General features: G+C 37.0%; 1 protein-coding gene across 4 annotated transcripts in view; it reads right to left on the reverse strand.

Annotated features, from left to right (window-relative positions):
• Nucleotides 1–12,367, reverse strand: part of TENM1 (teneurin transmembrane protein 1) — an 801,117-nt gene that overhangs the window by 638,821 nt on the left and 149,929 nt on the right. The window lies entirely within an intron of this gene.

Raw genomic sequence — 12,367 nt, forward strand, 5'->3', positions numbered from 1 at the left:
ACACTATCCTTATGGAGTTTTTTGTGTGTTTTTTTTTTGTTTTTGTTTTTGTTTTTGTTTTTGTTTTGGCGGGGGGACGGAGGGAGCTATGCTTTAGCCACAAACCATACCCAAACGTTAGAAATTTCAGGCACCAGTGCAGGACACAGCAGAAGATCCTCCTTAGCAAGGAAATCTTGTGACATCCGTCAAATGGTACCACTCAGTGGTACCACTTATGGGATAATATACTCCTTTAGCTTGGCAATGTCCAGAAGAGCCAAAGGAAGCATGTATGAATAGTAAGGAGGATAAAAAGGAGGCAAAGTACAAGAAAAAAACTGAAGAGGATATAACCACATGGGTAAATGCTGGCAAAGCCTACATAAATATAGCAGGTCAAGTAGAATGTGTGTCTTTAATGACTTCTGAAGATTATATTATTCATTGCACTTTTCATAAGATAAAAAACCTCTTGTATCTGGACATATCCCATACTTCAATTAATGGGCACTTTATGTTCAACAGCTTTAAGTATGACTTCAGTGCTCTTAGAGAAAAAAAAATACTTGAAAGCTGAGGTTGTTCATTAATTTCTCTTCATCACGGAATTAGACATGGTTTAAGTTTAAAACCAGCAATACACCTTTAAGTGAATGCCAGTAACGAGCTGAGTTACCTTTAGATTTTTGAAGCAGGCTTGGATAAAGAAGATAATGTAGATCTACTTTTCCTTCTAAGTCCTCTTTTCCTATTTCTGTATCTCACCCCTTGTTGATCTTATTAGGTAATACCGGTAATTTTACACAGTCTTCTGACTGAAAAGCAGAATGGACAATAGTATGATCTTCAGACTTGTTCTTCTCACCCCTGAGCCAAGCTACAACTTAAACTTCCTTTAGGACTCTGCTCCCAAATAAGAAATCTGAAAATGACCTAGATAAACTAATCAATCAAAATATGTCACTACATGTAACTGCAAGTTAGTCTGGGACTCTTAGGGCAATAATGCCTTAACTCTAAAGAAGGAATTTCAGGCACCATAGTGGTATAGGTGGGAGTTGTTTGGGGAAAAAAGAAAAGAAAAATACAGATACATCGGAGAGGGCACTGCTGGGAAATCCTCTTCTTTTATACTATTTATCAAGTGGGACTGTTAAAAAAAATGTGATTGAACAATTACAAGAGGCTATCACTAAATTACAAAGTTCAAAACTTTGACTAGAAGCTGATACTTGAAACATCTGGAGGGATGAGAGTTGCCAAATGTAAGATTCAGACATAGAGTTAAATAACACGTTGGTTAGCACATTCTACAAATTAGGGTATTACAGGTAAGAAATCACATTTGGGTAGAAAGCTTAGGAACAGGTTAATTTGACCTTCATCTTTAAAGATGAATAGGTACCTATCGAATTACAGAATCAAAAAAAAAAATAAAAAACACAAAACCTATAAAATCATACCATCCTCAATAAACCTATATTAAAACAAAAATACATCTCTTTAGCCTAAGTTTTCATCACTAACCACCAAGAAGACCATAAAAATTCTAGGTTGTGGTGTATTATCAGCCTAGAAAATATTCACATCTTTCCATTAAATCCAAGTCCTTATACAAGGATATTCTTCTCTATTAGATGGAAAAAAAACACACACATCTGGGGAATGGGAGCTTAAGCATAATACCCAATCTTGTAACTTGGTGAATAATTTCAAATTTGTTAAAAGATATGATGATTTTTTTATTATATTAACACTAGTGTTAGTATTCTATAAGTGATTTATTTCTTAATGATATAATAATAATTTCTTTCTGAAAAATACCTAAAAGTTATGATATTTAACTTAATCCCAAAGCTATGGAGAATTTTTGTTTAGTTGCTGGTTTTAAGTAAACTAGCTATATTAAGACATTCCATTCCTATGTATATACCCATGGAGAAAGTTGGAACCGAGTCTGTTCTTCCTTTTTCATTTCCTCCTGGATGCCTTACCACTTGTGGCTTTAAGCTGATCAATATTAAATGCCAGGGACATTATGAAATCTACATTCAGGATTCAGAAAAGCCACATTTCTTAATCATTATGCCAGTTAGTAATCATGAAAATGACCTGCATAAACTAATAAAGTATGGGACAGAAAACCAGTTTACTGAGTTCATGAGCATGAGCCTGTCAATAGAAATTCTGACCATCACTGTGAATTCAGTGCAAATAGGAAATAGTCATTTCCCAAAAGGCAAGACAGTAAATTATCACCAGCCAGTTCTAGATATTCTACCATCAAATTGTAGGAGCCAAAGGCAAGCTGCCTCAAGATGGGCCACTTTGGCATGAAAACTATTTTGAGTTAAAAGCAAGCAAAATCCAGCAGATTCAGGGAAATATTTGATTCCTCTTCAAGTGCCTAAATTTACATTGGAAAGAAGAGCCCATACCATTAAAAGAAATATTAACAGATTCTTAATTACCTAAAAAACTTAACCGCATAACAGTGTAACCTTTTGTTTTGCAAACATCTCCTCTCACTCTACTATTAAAGGTCTTCCTCCCCTTTGGATCCTCTGACCCCTATCCCTTTCCTCAGCTCAGGATGTCATAAACTTCATGTTGCCTGAATGTCTATGGAATTTCATATCTATGTATATTCCCTTACGTACAAAACCAAATTTGAGTTTATCCTAATCTATCTCATGTCAATTTGATTTAGTCCAGCTACAAGGACTCTGAAGGGCAGAAGAAATTTCTTTCTCCCCAACAAAAGTATTTGTTTATTGGAAGAGTTTAAAGCACATCAATGGCTCATTCAGCTAAAGCCAGTTTCACCTATTAATTTCAATTTAATTTTAATTAAAAGACCCCCTGTATATTCATTGATAGACCACTTTCACTTACAAACACTAGAAATTTTTTTCTCTTGAACATTTTTCCTCTCTTGAAGCAGAGCAACCATCCTACATTGCACTCCTGATTTGGAGGTACTTTGGAAAAAACAAAATATTGAAAGAGTAGTACTAAAAACAGAAAATGCAAATTCTAAATATTGCCATTTCTGGTGATATGAACTAAATTGAGAAGAGGTCTACTAAGTAACCAAATCTATTCACTTTTTACAGATGTATTGAAGATGAAGGATATAAGTACAAAGCACTATACTTTTTAGGTATTATTTTTATCTGTACACAGCATGTATTTTAAAAAGAGTCAAGCTTGCTCATGCACTCACACCAACTAAGAACCTTTCTTTGACCTCAGTCAAGAAACCCACAGTCTGTTTGAATCTAGTAGCAACCTTACACGTGAGAAATCTTAAATGGCTCTCCAAAGAACTCAAGTGTGTGAGCCTTCAGAGACATTCTTAATGAAGAAGAAAATGTCCTAGATACCTACACTATCTCTCTGTCAGCCATAAAATTCCTAGTTGTTCCTTGTTACTTGTTCTCTTCTTTGTAATTCCGTATCTGTTGGTTAATGCCCAGCACTAATGAGAAAAAGGGGGAGGTTCATCTTCAAATGGGCCCCTCATCTTTTCTTTGTATCATAGATACAGAGGAAAGCTTAACCCCAAACAACTGCTGCAGAAATGTATTTTACTGATTACAAAGAAAGTGGCAAGGCCATATGCATTCTAAACTCAAGAGACCTGTCCCGCTGACTTTGGGTCAGTAGGGTCATCTTCATTTCATCTCTAAATCTTTCTGTGTTCCCAAATGAACTTCCCTAAAAGCAAAGCAACTTGAGAAGTTGAAAACGATGGCACCCACAGCATATTTGTTCACTCGTAAGCACATGCACATGTGTGTGTGTGTGTGTTCAAGTTAAAGAATGGAGTAAGAGGAATACATTTAAATAAGTAAATGAGGCTTATTACTACTGAAGCATTATTTAATAGAAATATATGAAGAAAGGGCATGCACATCAGCAGGAACAATTCAGTTTTGAATATTCCAAAAAAGCAGTGTTTTTTTTTTTTTTTTAAAGATTTTATTTATTTGACAGAGAGATCACAAGTAGACAGAGGCAGGTAGAGATGGGGGGGGGGGAAGCAGCACCCTGCTGAGCAGAGAGCCCGATGCGGGGCTCAATCCCAGGACCTGGGATCATGACCTGAGCCGAAGGCAGAGGCTTTAACGCACTGAGCCACCCAGGCGCCCCAAGCAGTGTTTTTTAATCCTTCCCCAGTGTTTTCTGTTCAGCAGATGATTGTAATATTTATACACTTCTGCTTCTAGAGATCACAAACTGATTTCTATAAAATAGAATTCTAAATGCTATTTTAGAGTACAAACCATTTTGCTTTTAAAAAAGATTTTATTTATTTATTTTAGAGATAGAGTGTACAAGCAGGGGGAGAGGCAGAGAGATAGGGAGAGAATTTCCAGCAGACTCCACGCAGAGTGTGGAACCCAATGCAGGGCTCCATGTAATGACCCATGATCGTGAACTGAGCTGAAACTGAGAGTTGGGCACTGAACCAACTGAGCCACCCAGAACCTCATTGCTTTTAGAATCAATTTTTAGAAGTATTTAAAAATCAACATTGGCATATCTGAACTACTAAATATTTTAAGCATTCATTACACTTTGAGTTTATTAAGCACAAAAAGGGTACTTGAGGTTTATATAGTAAGAACCATAATGCAGTTTCCCACTCTTAGCTTAGAGTTAACAAGATATAGGCATCCACTATGAATAATACATATTAGATAGAATTTATTACTAAGCCATAAGAATTCACTATCAATCATTTTTAGAGACCCCAGCTGTTTTTATTATGTTACCTTTAAAAATAAATCAACAAAATTTCTTAGGGAAACATGATGTTGCCAAATATCCAGCCAGGTTAAATAATAAAACACTAATTTTTAATTCAAATAATACAACACTCACATATTTCAGGAATTAGTGGCAATTAAAACTGAAGGGCATTAGCATTTACACTGTGTGTGGGTAGGATCACAGAAAAAACCTCCTCGAAATATTTTTTTCAACTCATTTTGATTAAACCACTAATCGCCACCGAACTTACTATATATCCTTTCTCAAATATATATCCTGTCTCAAATGCCTAGCCTGGTACATGGTCAAGTACAGTCAGTTTCATTAATTCAAGGGTGACTTTCTAAATCCAACTCCAACTCAGAAATTCCCTTTTATGTTTTTGTTATACTTAATGAGGATTTTAAACTGCACCTTTTAATTTTTAGGTTAATTGTAACCCAGGGGATGCTAGTTACCTTTTGACACTCCCCCAAATAACTTGTTAACTGGAAGACATATACTCAAACTGAAGTCAAGAGGGTCAGGAAGAAAAGCAGTAGCTTCGGGACATGGAGGGTAGGAAAGGTTTCTAGCTAAACCACTTAGCAAAACCATTTAGCTAGAGGGCATGGTGCCAATTTCAAAGGCAAAGAAAGTTCCTGACAATTTCTGCATTCTCTCTCAGAAGCAAAATATACTTTTATCAATCAAGATTTTTTTCTTCTTTGTCTTATTTATTTTACTTATTTATTTATTGAGCAGACCCACTTCCTCAGTAAAACAATGCACAGAACTCCAGAAACGCAAATCAACACCTGTAATGTATATCCTTTGCCTTTAGAAGTATCATATTCAGTTATTCTCTCTCCTAAGAGTGGAGGTTTCCAAGCCACTTTTTAAAGGAATCCTACCATCTCATAATTCTCATAATTGACTCACACAATTTTAATAGATAACACAATGATGCAAATGGCTATAGGTGTCATTATCAATCTATCACCACAGTGACAGACTAGTGGTTGCCTAGGGCTGGGAAAGAAGGGTTGTTTATAATAAGAAAGTCCTAAAATTGACTATTGTGATGGTTGCATATATCTGCAAATATACTAAAAAAAATCTAAATGGCTGGTCCATTTACATTGGGAAATGACAGGGCATGTTAACAATATCTTAAAGCTAATATTAAAAATGTAGGCAGGGGGTGCCTGGCTTGCTCATTCAGTTGAGCAGCAACTCCTCATTTTGGCCCAGGTAGTGATCTCAGGGTTTTTAGATTGAGCCCTGTGCTGGGTTCATCACTGAATGTAGTCTGCTTGAGTTTCTCTCCCTCTCCCTCTACCACCAGACCACTGTTATTCTCTCTGTCTCTCTCTCTCTCAAAAAAAACATATATGTATATATGTATGTATGTATATGGGCAGGAAGAACATGTATTACTCAAAGAGTACAGAATGGCTATCCAGTTTCTAAATTCCAGTTTTGGGTTTTAAGGCTTTGGGACCTTGGGCAAATTACAAAGTAACTTGAGTAATGTTATTAAGCTTCAATTTTCACATCTGTAAAATGGAGGAAATAATACAGCACCTATGCATATACAGCTATTGTTACCATTAAATATGACCATGGCTAGAAAAGTACTTAGCTTAATGCCTAGAATATAAGTGCCTGGTGTTGGCTATTATTCTCCTTAAAAAAGTAATAGCCTTATTGGATCTAACTCACATAGTGTAGAATTCACCCTTTTCAAGTGTATAATTCACTCTTTTCAAGTGTATAATTCAGTGTATAATTCAGTTTTTAGTATAACCACAAAATTGTAAAACCATCACCACTTTCTAAATCCAAAATATTTCCAGTGCTGCAAAAAGAAACCCCATAGTCATTAACAGTTACTTCCAGTTCTTCTCTCCCCACAGTGGCAATTACTAATCTACTTTCTAGCTCTATGGATTGGGCCGTTCAGGACATTTACTATAAATGGAATCATACAGTAGGCAGCCTTTTGTGTATGGCTTTTTCACTTGGTATCATGTTTTCAAGGTATATCTATGTTGTAGCAGGAATCAGAACTCCGTCCTTTTTTATGGATGAATAATATTTCCTTGTAATTATATTTTACATTTTGTTTATCCATTCCACAAATGAACATTTGTGGATTTCTATTTTTTTGTTACTACGAATAATGCTGCTATGAATACTAGAGTAAATTGGACATATTTTGGGGGGTTGTTTTTATTTTTTTTCCATCAAAAAGGGAAATCAAAACTCCAATGTATCTTCCTACCCACAATTCCATATCATAACAAAGTATTGGTGTCCAAGATATGTGTGTAGAATAAAATCATTTTAAATATTCATAACTGAATATGAAAGTAAATGAAAGCACCTTTTTTAAATTATGAAGGAAAATATCTACTTATATTTTATTATACATTTTTATTGTCATAATTGACATCCAACATATTAGTTTCAGATGTGCAACATGATTCACTATCTGTATATATTGCAAAATGGTCACCACAACAAGTCTGGTTAACATCCATCACCATATATAGTTATGAAAATTTATTTTCTTATGATGAGAACTTTTATAATTTATTCTCTTACAACTTTGAAATATTCAATACAGTGTTATTAACTGCAGTAATAATGATTACTTTTATAACTGGAAGTATGTGCCTTTTGACCCCTTCACCCATTTTGCTCACCCCCTATCCTTCACCTCCATCTCATGTAAGTGAGGTCATAGAGTAGGTACCTTCCTTTGTCTAACTTACTTCATTTAACATAATGCCCTCCAAGTCCATCCATGTTGTTGCAAATGACAAGATTGCATCCTTTTTATGGTCAAAAAATATTCCATTATATATACACATATACCATATTTTCTTTATCCAGTCATCCTTTGGTCACCCACGTTTATTCCTGTCTTAGCAACTGTAAATAACGTTACAATGAACATGAGGATGCATATGTCTTTTTCAATTTGTGTTTTCATTTTCTTTAGATAAATATCCAGAAGTGGAATTGCTGGATCGTATTATAGTTTTATCTTAAATTTCTTGAGAAAACTCCATAGTGTTTTACATAATAGCTATACCAATTTACATTCCTACCACTTTTCTCCACATTCTTGTTAATAATTGGTATCTCTTGTCCATTTAATAATAGCCATCTTAACAGGTGTGAAGTTATTATCTCCCTGTGGTTTTGATTTGCATTTCCCTGATGATTACTGATATTGAACACCTTTTCACACTATTGGCCATTTGAATGTCTTGGAAAAATGTCCATTCAGGTCCTTTGCCCATTTTAAAAATTAGGTTATTTGGGGGATTTTTTGCTATTTAATTGTAGGAAATGCTTGCTATTTTGGATATTAACCCCTCATCAGATATACAATTTGCAGATATTTTCTCCCATTCCCTGGGTTGCCTTTGAATTTTGTCAATTGTTACCTTTTCTGTAAAAAGCTTCTTAGTTTTGATGCAGGCCCACATGTTTATTTTTGTTTTTGTTGCCTGTGCTTTTGGCATCATACCCAAAAGCATTACCTATACATTCAAAAAACTCATTGCCAAGACCAGTATCAAGAAGCTTTCTCCCTATGTTTCTTCAAGAAGTTTTATGGTTTCAGGTTTTACTTTAAGTCTTTAATCTATTTCACATTAATTTTTGTGTATCGTGTAAGATAAGGGACCAACTTCATTCTTTCGCATGTGGATATCTAGTTTTCCCATCACCATTTACTAAAGAGACTGTTCTTTCCTCAAGATATCTTCGTAAAATTTAGTTGACCATATAAGTCTGGATTTTCTTTTTCTTTTTATTTATTTTTTTGAAGTTTTTGTTTACTTATTTGAGAGAGAGAGAGAGAGAGAAAGAGAGAGAACAGAAGCAGAAGGAGCAACAGAGGCAGAGAGAGAAGCAGATTCAAGGAGCCTGAATCCAGGCTGGATCCCAAGACCCTGGGGTCATGACATGAGATGAATGCAGTTGCTTAAATGCCTGAGCCACCCAGGCTCCCCATTAAGTGTGGATTTTCATTCATTTTCTTTTTTGCTCCTCTAACTGGCTAGTTTTAAGTGACCTCTTTTGGAGTTTGGTGATTCTTCCTTCAAGTCTGCTGCTGAAACTATTGAATTTTTCTGTTCTGTCACTGTATTCTTCAGTTCCAGGATTTTTGTTCTGCTTTTTGATGGTTCCTGTTTCTTTTTGTTAATTTTTTGTTAATTTTGTTAATTTATAGTTTTCCTGATTTTTTTTTTTTAGTTGCTAATCTGTGTTCTCTTGCATCTCATAATTTCTTTAGGGGGATTATCTGAATTCACAGATCCCCATTTCTTTGGGGTTGGTTACTGAATCTTTCCTTTGGTGGTGTCACGTTTGCCTGGTTCTTGCTCTGTGTAGCTCTGCATTGGTGTTGGTGTGCTTGAAGGAGCAAATAACTCTTCCAGTCTCTAAAGAGTGGTTACAGCTGGTAATATCCATGTCCTAAAGAGTCCCTAGTCTAATGGTATTGTCTCTGGGATTGAGGGTAAGGTATTAAGAGTTAGACTGTGTGACAGCTATTGGGTCCGCAGTGGAGTATGCGGGTGGGAGGCCTGTCACCCTGGTCTCGGGTGGGGGTGGATTCTGCCTGATCCCTGGGTGGATGCGACTGCCTCCAGGACCTTGGCCAGTAGGGCTGGCAATGTGACAAGAGTTCTTTTCAGTGTCTGCAGATAGTGGGCCTGTTAACTAGGTATGCAGATAGTTGTGGCTCCCTCCAGGTCCCTGGGAAAACTCCCAACAGGTCAGGAAGTTGGGGAAGATCCCTGGGCAGGTGGGATTGGCCCTGGACTAAAGTCAAGAGGGGCTGGATCCCAGGAACAGGGTTACTTCATGATCCACAGTTGGGACCTCGGATTACAGGCTGGCCTCCAGGGGCACAGACTGGAATGCTTTGCATCAGGCTCCTGAGTGGGTGGGACTGCCCACAGAGTGTGAATGCATGGGGAGAAGTTGGGTCACAGGGTTGCTTAAGGATCTGCAGTTGGAGTGATGTCAGTAGTCCTGCCTCAGGAGACACAGACAGGCAAATCTCCCTCCAGGTCCCTGGGAAAGAGAACCATTCCTTGGCCACAACTGCGAAGGGCTAGAGCCAGGTTATAGTTGCTTCAAGGTCCATAGCCGAACCAAGTTTGGTGGTCTCCAGAGGCATGGACAGGCAGGTTTCTCAGCATCTTCCTGGATAGGCAGGGGTGTTCCTGGCCCATGATTAAGAAGGGCTTGGGCTGAGTCACAGGGCCAGTTGAGGATCGGCAGTTGGACAGACATTGCTTCAGAGACATGGATGAGTTTGTGTCCCACGTAGTCCCATGGGTAGGCAGGAGTGCTGCCTATCCATGGTTGAGAGGGGTTGACTGAGTGACAGGATGATTTCAGTATGTGCAGTAGGACCAAGGTTGGAAGGACTATCTCAGGGACATGGTCAGGCACATCTCCTGCCAACTCCTGGGCAGGAAGGACTGGACGCTAAGAGGGGCTGAAGTCACAGTCACTTCATAGTCCACAGCAAGGGCTGAGTTCAACAGGCCTGTTATCTGGGGCACGGACAGGCATGACTCTGGCCAGGTTCTTAGGCAGATGATGCTGGTGGCAGGACTAAATCCAAATAGGGCTGTTGTTGAGTCTATAAGGAGACAAAGCTGTTTCTGGGGACCATGGTTGGGAAATCTGCCACCTGGGCAGAGGCCTAACTTCTCAAAATGGCCCTCCTCAGTCCTGGGCTCCACTGGGGTTTCATAGTCTCCTACTGGGAGTTCAAAGCTCTAAGAAAGGTATTTATGTTTACGAATGGCTATCACAGTATTATTGCTGAGGGGGACAGCACATGAGTATTGATACCTTCTATTCCACAATCTTGCCGATGTCCACCATTTTTTAATTGGAGTAATTTACTTTTACATTATGAACTTACAAGAGTTCCTTATATATTACGGATACAAGTCCCTTATGAGATACATAGTTTACAAGTATTTTCTCCCATTTTATGGGGTGTAATTTCACTTTCTTGATGGTGTCTTCCTCTTCCCCCCACCTTGGTCTTCCCCTTCTTTTTTATGATTATTATTATTATTATTATTTATTAACTACTGGAAGTAAAGTGCTCATCAGAAATACTGATGCAATCACATCCCCATTCATGTTTCCTTGTAATTTCTGAACGATTCTGATATAAGCAACACAGGCATATTACTACAGAGCCCAATAGCTGGAGAAGTACAGAATCTTAAGGGTGATAGCAGAAACAGTGTCAAATGTCAGCCAGAAAACAGGGTTCCAGGGGACATTTAATGTGCTGTTGAAAATAACCAGTGAAGCTAACAAACCATGCTTAGGAAGACAGACCAAAATCACAGAAAATCTGGAAATCTCAAATGGACAAGGTCAAAGAGGAACATTACCAAATGCCTCCTCAAATGGTTGTTTTTTTGCATTGCTTTACTTTTTATAGTTCCATAAATTAAAAGAAATGCAGAAATGAGAACACATAATTAAACTAGAATGCTGTCCTTTTCAATTACTGGAGCAATTGGATGCAGCAGAGAAATTTAATGTATTCGATTTTAACTGAAGACACTTTATACTGGAAAGAGCCCAACCCAAGTCACCAAAACCTTGTTTACCTTCCTGCAGGAGCAAGCTCAACCCCTACACTATAGTGGCCCACACAGTCAAATATCTAACAACATCAAATCAAAGGAAGCAACCAGATGTCTCATCTCCTTTAAAGACAAAATAATAATAATAATGTGAAATGAACATTTAGTTCATTATGTACATGAAGAGTAATATTATTAAAATATAAAAAATTGCAATCCAATGGACAGATCCATAAAATCAAACATAATATAACTCCCACACCCCTACTCAACAGCACCAAGTGTTTTTATGAGCAGAAGACAAATGTAACAACTTTGCTAACAGAAAACAGAAGAAGAGATAATGGTTGTTCCCCAAACACATTTTCCAAAAGTGGCACAAATTTTTTTTTTTTTTTTTATTTTTTATAAACATATATTTTTTATATACATATATTTTTATCCCCAGGTCTGTGAATCACCAGGTTTACACACTTCACAAATTTAATTAAGAAAATTTTAAGGTAGTATGTTAACATAGTTGCTAAGACTATTATGTAAAAAAGAAAACACAGTAGAAGGTGACTGTGAAAATCTTTGGCAAGAAAAAATAGCTAATATTGATAGAAAATTTACTATATTCTAATTCACTATGTTCTAACTTAACTGAGATTAAATGAAGTTAAGAGATGACTCCAAAATCAGGTATCTAATCCATGGCTGACAAAGTCCTCTTTGGGGAAGGTGCCACAGTCTTTGCAGTTGGTAGAGATGACAGCCAACATATCCATATTCTTTGACTAGCTTTCCTATATGGCTTCAAATTTCATCTGTGTAGTTTACTAGCAGCCTAACCTTAAGCAAGTTATTGAACCTCAAAACCATGGAAACTTTTGTGAGGATTAAATGAGTTCACACACCTAATGCAATTTTCTCATTTGCAAAAAGAGATGACTGGCTCAGATCAGTGGTTTTCCAAATATTTTCAGGTTTTCCAA

The sequence above is a fragment of the Mustela lutreola genome, chromosome X, assembly GCF_030435805.1.
Source record: "Mustela lutreola isolate mMusLut2 chromosome X, mMusLut2.pri, whole genome shotgun sequence".
Classification (NCBI taxonomy): domain Eukaryota; kingdom Metazoa; phylum Chordata; class Mammalia; order Carnivora; family Mustelidae; genus Mustela; species Mustela lutreola.